The sequence below is a fragment of the Diaphorina citri genome, unplaced genomic scaffold (genome assembly GCF_000475195.1).
Source record: "Diaphorina citri unplaced genomic scaffold, Diaci psyllid genome assembly version 1.1 scaffold1326, whole genome shotgun sequence".
Taxonomy (NCBI): domain Eukaryota; kingdom Metazoa; phylum Arthropoda; class Insecta; order Hemiptera; family Psyllidae; genus Diaphorina; species Diaphorina citri.
The window spans coordinates 71990-77562 of NW_007378754.1; the positions used below are offsets into that span (position 1 = coordinate 71990).

The 5573-nt window shown below is 40.0% G+C and overlaps 1 long non-coding RNA gene across 1 annotated transcript; it reads right to left on the reverse strand.

The window, feature by feature from the left end:
• Window positions 1-3623: 3623 nt before the first annotated feature.
• On the reverse strand, window positions 3624-4186 carry LOC113469986. The gene is made up of 2 exons (XR_003393225.1): window positions 4134-4186; window positions 3624-3689 (listed from the first exon to the last, which is right to left on the reverse strand). It is a non-coding gene; the product is annotated as an uncharacterized LOC113469986 (long non-coding RNA).
• Window positions 4187-5573: the final 1387 nt, after the last annotated feature.

Consider the following 5573-nt stretch of genomic DNA (forward strand, 5'->3'; position numbering starts at 1 on the left):
TCTCCTTAATCTGACTAAGGAGTATTTCACTCTTCCATAGGAGTGAAGGAATAAGGAGTAGCACTCGCACTGCATCATTGTCTCCTGGAATAGTGAAACATTTCCTAGTGTTATCATCAATGCATGAGTTATGCTAATGAAACTTTTCCTTAATCTGACTAAGGAGTATTTCACTCTTCCATAGAAGTGAAGGAATAAGGAGTAGCACTCGCACGGCATTCTGATTTTCTCTAATCACTACGGGCTGAAAAATTCCCGGAGGGACGGACCCTGCTTGTTTAAAAAGGATTTACTTATGCGAGCACAAATAAAATTTAGTAGGTATGTACCTACACATTGTTATTTTATTTTAGACATTATTTTCTATATACAGAGGTATATACACGATGTAACATCAATCTTAGGCATAGGACAAGGTTTCCAATTTCTTCCTCAGATAATTGTACGAGTCAAAGGTGAGATTAAGAGGGACTATATCGGGGGTGTACGTATCTCCTGGGATGCGAGGTAGGATGATTTCTCCCATCACCACACTCTCCGTGTTCTCCATAGACTGGAAATTACAAAACAATAATGAATGATGGTGTTACTATAGGCAGGTAAAAATCTCTGGGAAATATGGTTCATGTTTGTTGGAAAAAAAACGGAGGAAAAACCAAAATTTCCCTGGCTAAAGAAATAGCAAAGGTTGAGAGGGAAGGGCATCCACTCGTAAAATTTGTAGCCAAAACCAAATGTCAGCCCAAAGCAATCACCCGTGGGTAGGTACAGCTTATCCTAGTATACTTGTTGTTTTAGCGGCTTTAGCTTTCGCCGAATGGCGATAGCAGAATAAAGAAAAGATATCTTTTTGTATCTGCTATACACCGGGGTGATAGTCTCTAGCTCTAGCAATGTTAGATTGGCTGGCTCGTCCTGAACCGCAGTCAACCATCGTGAGGACTTGTGCTTGGTCCTTAAAAGCAGAGAGAACCCTTTGAAGAACTGCGTTTGTAACATAATTGTATCTCTCTTCTTCATACTTCAAAGCTTTGCCAAGTCTTTTGCTGAGATCATAGTAACACTTTAGCCCCGTTTGTACACGGTAAAAGAAGAAGAATAAAATGACCTACAGATTTCAGAAAATCTATCAGACCTTGCCTCAGAAGTAACTACATTGCTGGATATTTCAGACATAATCTAATAATAAATAAATATCTACCTTTTTCATATCGGGGATGGGGAAAACTCCAAAGTCCGAATTGGCCTGACAGCCAGATATTGATTTGATCTTCATTTCGTTTATCTCGTTCTGAAAAATTAAACAGTATGAAAAAGTCAATATGCAGATTGTACAAGGGTAGGATGTCCGACAAATCTGACTTCATTTATTTTCAGTTCGAACTTTTGGTCCACTAGATCTGCTTTGACAGCAAACAAGGTAGATAGTGCTTCATCTGATAGACTGGTCAAGCAGTCAGTATGTACCTTACTGTTCTCTGGAGCAATGTAGAAATCCTCGGTGACTGTCAAACTATAGGGACTTCGTCTACAGCCAGACACCAGCCTACTCTCTGTTTAACGTCCCCTAGAAAGACTACCTAGTATATATACTTCATACATCTTACTTACCTTGGGTTCTAATAACTACACCTATCCATCTTACTTACTTTGGGTTCTTCAGGTTTAGCTAGTAGGGGTGGGTCTATGTCTTGTATGTTCTGAGCTACATTGGCTATATTGGAGGCCAGATCATTAACGGCATTCTTAATACACGCCACAGCACCCTGGCTTAGAGCCTCGCTAGGGAAGGTACTCTCACACACTTTGCTGGCAATCTCCGAGATTTTGGACTCGTCAACTTTCCCGTCGCCTGAAATGGAGAACAGAAATGAGTGGGACACCCTGTACAACCCAAGTTGGATGGAAGAGAACGCTAGGCAGGTTGAAATGATAAACATATACTTCTTCACTATTTGTTAGTGAACAGGTAGGTTGAAATGATAAACATATATTTGTTCACTAACAAATAGTGAAGAAGTATATGTTTATCGTTTCAACCTACCTAGTCAAGATGGACCTTCACAAAGTTACAGAATCTTCAATCTATAGCGGAAGAGAACGCCCCAGGCATTAACCTTTTAACCTCACTGTGCACAGTGCCCACTATTAAAAAATCTGGTGTGAACATCACACGACTTTCCTTATCCTATTGAATGATGCTTATTTGAGTGTTCTTTTACCCTAACTTTTACCGAGTGGGACACTCTGTAAAACCCGAGTTGGATGGAAGAGAACGCCCCAGGCATTAACCTTTTAACCTCACTGTGCACAGGGCCCACTATTAAAAAAAGTAGATCGTAAAGAACACCTTGTATTTCAATAGCAAATATTTCAACGGGTTACTTTCTGGTGTTCTCGTGTTGACCCGGCACTTACAAATGAAGCACACATTGTGTTTATTTTAACCCATCTGATGAGGGACATACTACGGGATGGACAATTGGACATGCTACCACACAGACCACACGAATCTACTCTAGCAGCAGTTTCATTGCTACGAAATAAAAACAGCTAAGATGGTACACTCATCTAAGAACTCAGCCGAGCCAGCCTACCTTGTAAGCGCTAGGTCGCAGGTTCGATGCCCGCCCGAGGCGGACCTTATCCTAAACAGATAAGGTTCGTTCTCGGAACGGCTGGCTTTCTCCTATCCTGCCCTTCTTTTCTCTTCGATTTGGGACGATAAGACGTCAGTAGTTACAGTTCCCTATAATATTAATTAGACCTCTTTTTTTTACTCACCCAACTCCCTAAAAATAATAATGATAATATTAATAATAAATAAATAAATAAAATGAAAAAATAAAATAAAAACTCACCCAAGATACCGACGCAGGCTCAAGAACCAAATAACAACGCTTTTCTAGTGAAATACAGTACCTGGAATTGATTCAATGATTAATAATGATAAAATGGCCTTACCTGCGTCTTTATCGCCCATTTGCACTAGTTTTTCACGAAATTATTCTCAAAAAAGTCACTTTTCTTCGAGTTGTCTTTCTTCAAACTTTCAATCGAAGCCGCCAAAACATATCAAGCAAAAATCGAACAGTAAACAATAAAACAGCTGATTTATTTTTTTGAAAAATGGAAACGCGGAAATGGATTTTTTTTCTATACCATGACTTTTTTAACGCGCACAATCAACTTTTAACGCGCACCACATACTTCGTGCTTCTGCTTCGGTACCTACACGTACATACCTTTTTCTTCCCCCATGTTCTATGTTCTTCTCAATTTTTTTTTTTTTTTTTTAAGAGGTTTGACAGAGGGAACTGTAACTGCTTATAGGTGATGGGTAACTTGGACTAGGTTTCACAGGTTGAGTTTTTTGAGGGTGCCTATTTAGCTATTAGGAGAACCTAGAACGCAGTTGATAACAAAGAGGCACTTCACACGAAATTGCATTCAATAAGGTACCGCATATAAACAGTTAGCTCCATACCATTAGCATACTGGGTGATAGGAAATTTTTATCGAAAGAGTAGATGGAATATGTCGAATAGAATAGAGAATATGCCTTGTTTATCCTGCTGGAATAGGACTGAAAAGTCCGTTTACCCCCACAGTCTAAGCAAGAAGGGGCGAGTCTTGAACCTTGCCTGATGTGTTGATGGAAATGTGTACAGGACCCCCTGACTCTTTGCCTGAAATCAAAATATTAAATAAATAAATGCCGTTTCTTTGTGTTATTATATCACAACTTTGCTTACTGCAGCATTGTAGACTTTTTTTTTAAAATATCTCAATAATCCAGCACCCTATGTTTACCTACCATGCTACCCGGTCACTATGTGCATTTATATTATACAGGGCGCGCCAGAAAAAACACTGACAACGGCTCTGGCGCACCCTGTATATGTACATAGTTACTCGTTTTTCTCACGAGGCTGAGTGATTGTATCACGCAATTTTTTTTTTGACCCCGCTGGGAATCGAACCCGGGTCTCCGCGTGCAAGGCGAGCGCCGTGACCACTACGCTATGGGAGCTGACTTCCTGGAATCAAAATCCTTGCAACACCGTGAGAGTACAATGTTTATCTAGACACTGAAAACAAAATACACCTAATAACCTAAGCCCCCCACATACCTGCAGCAGTTTTGACCACATTATCAAACAAGACCTTCTTGTTCATATTCTTCTAACCCAAGCCCCCCACATACCTGCAGCAGTTTTGACCACATTATCAAACAAGACCTTCTTGTTCATATTCTTCTAACCCAAGTGGAGGTTGGTGGTTCGAGCCCAAGTCAGGTCATACAATTTAGCGTAGTATATTAAGCGGGGAACGACATTTCTGACACGCATTTATTTTTTTTATTATTTTTTTATGGCTTTATTTTAAGTGGTAGCATTCTCACTTACGTGAGCTCTTCCATCCAACCACTGATTTGCTTAACACAATTATGCTTAACACAATTAAAATTCCTCCTTCTTATTGTTTTTTTGTTTTTTTTTGTTTTTTTTTTTTTCAAGATCATAAGAACGTAAGACCAAAGTTGATTCTGTAAGGCCGGAAAATCACTATCAGGTAGACCTGAGAGGTACGCCTGTTAGGTCTACCTGACGAGCACACACACTATCAGGTCTGCCTGATACCTGATGAGCATACACACTATCAGGTATATCTGATAGTGAGAGGCCGGCTTAACTTTATTACGTAAGATAAGGAGCTCATTTGGGTACAGTGATACTGATGAAGTACAATCTTCTTCTTTTTCTTCGCCTTTTCCCGTGTACAGACGGGGTCGGCGTTTTTCGTCAGCCTCTCAGTCTGCTCTAACTAGGGTGATTGCTTTGGGCTTAGCTTAGCTTCCCGTGTCCGTTTCGGAACATTTTACTGGGCTGACATTTTACGACACCGGAAGTCCTAAAAAAGCTGAAAGCAAACCGGGCCCTACTTCCTAGCCCTACCAGTGCCTACCAACCAAAACCTCCAATGCGTCAGACCACACAGTATAGGAAACAGATCATCCCGGAAATACGCGTGTATTGCTTCAGGAAACCCCAGTAGTCTAACCAAGGTCTCGTGTATTTTATGGGTTAAGGAACATAATACATTCCCCAAAAGTTTTTTTTAAAAATAAGACTCACAACCGCTGCACCGGTTGATCAACCAATCCACCAAATCACAAAATAAAAGTTTTTCTTACTAAACGCTTGATTGTGACTTTCCACCAAACTAAACGTTTAGCTCTTGAGATCCACCACCTCCTCGAGCTGGTTGATTCGATTGGTGACGCACTTTTTTTTGTGGTGACGCACTTTTTTGTTTATTTTCAAGTTTTCAACGAGTTTTATAAAAATATAAAGCTATAACATTAAGGTTGGGCTAGTAAAAGATCCAAATTTTTTGAAATGATAAAAATTGAGTTTTTTTTATCCACCAATCCACCAGTGTTACATCAACCGGTGGACTCTAGCCGGTGCAGCGGTTGTGGATCTTATTTTGAAAAAAAAACTTTTGGAATATCTCTAACTGTTTAGTCGATATGGCTGAAAACCGCCAAAAAACGGTCGAAACCCATT